The 1,467-nt window shown below is 51.6% G+C and overlaps 1 pseudogene; it reads right to left on the bottom strand.

The window, feature by feature from the left end:
- Positions 1-442: 442 nt before the first annotated feature.
- On the bottom strand, positions 443-720 carry LOC125113874 (40S ribosomal protein S27-like; annotated as a pseudogene).
- Positions 721-1,467: the final 747 nt, after the last annotated feature.

The following is a 1,467-nucleotide window of genomic DNA, read 5'->3' on the forward strand; positions in this document are numbered from 1 at the left end:
CTGGGTTGAACTCCACTCTTGGACTTACTAACTGTGTGGACTTGGGCAGGTTTCTTAACCTCTCTGTCCTCAGTTTCCTCATCTATAGAAATAGGGTTCATACTGTATTCACCTTAAAGGGTCGTATGGTGACTAAAGAATTGAACTCATGGTAGGTGATTAGAGTGAAGCTGACAGGTAAACGGTGTAGACATGTGAGCTGATATGATCAAGGGGGTCCGTCAAGGTGCCTTTGTCCCTGGGAGCCAGGAAAGGCAAGCAGGTCAGCCAAAGGGAGGGTCACAAGTGGCAGAGGCAGTGGACTTCAGGGCCCAGCTGAAGCTGAGACCCCATGGGAAACCCTTTTTAAAAAATACAAAACTAGACAAAAGCTACAGTGTGTTTATTTTATTTTTTTTTAATTTTTTTAATCCAAAATGGGTTTATTGGGATGATTTCCCACTCATCTTGATTCTGGGTGCTTTTGGCGCTGCTCTGGTCTGAAGGAGCATCCTCTGTAAGCCCTGCCTTCCCTCCTGTGGGTTGGCAGAGAACAGTCGAGCAGCCAACACACAAAAGTACTGTTTGCACATGGCTAAAGCAGGTGGTGGTTTTATAGCATCCTGGGCATTTCACATCCAGGAAAAAGGAACTGGGACTCCGCACCAGAAGCTCCCTCTTGAGTTGCCTCTTCTCTTCTGGAGAGGGATGAAGGCGATCCTTTGTCAGAGGCATGTTCTGTGGGGACATCATCACTGCCGGAAAGGCTCCAATATGTTTAAAAGGGGAAAAACAAATCCAAACACATTAACATTTAAATAAACCAGGACTTCCCATTATGACTCAGCGGGTGAAGAACCCCACCAGTACCCACGAGGATGTGGGTTTTTCCCTGGCCTCACTCAGTGGGTTAAGGATCCGGCATTGCTCTGAGCTATGGTGTAGGTCGAAGATGTGGCTTGGATCTGGCGTTGCTGCAGCTGTGGCTTCGTCGGCTCCTAGCCTGGGAACTTCCTTATGCAGCAGGTGCAGCCCTAAAGAGACAACCAACCAACCAACCAACAAGGACCACAGCTGGAAGGGGCAGAGGCCATGCGGCATCACTGTCTCTCCGGTGAAAGTGCATCATGAGGGGGAGTGGGTGCAGGGGAGGATGAGGGCCCGGGTGTGCCCAGGCCCCGTGGGGGATGATGACTTTCCCACTCGCATCCCAGAGGGGAAATTCAATCACAGCTGCCTTGGCACCTCTGCCTTCATTCTTCATCCTCAAGGGGAGGGAAAAATCCTCTGGATGCTTCTTCAAAAGAGCAAGCATGAGGGGTCTGCAGCCCACCCAGCGCCAGCCCTCTGCCCCTCCTTGGGGAGGCGGCCCCCTCTGTCCTGAATGCATTTCTGGGCACCTGGGCAGCCCCCACAAGAGTCTCACCAGCTCAGAGATGAACCTCCGTCCTGGATCCAGGGCATCAGGACTCACTCACAGTAGGGCCT

Source organism: Phacochoerus africanus, chromosome 14, assembly GCF_016906955.1.
Source record: "Phacochoerus africanus isolate WHEZ1 chromosome 14, ROS_Pafr_v1, whole genome shotgun sequence".
NCBI lineage: Eukaryota > Metazoa > Chordata > Mammalia > Artiodactyla > Suidae > Phacochoerus > Phacochoerus africanus.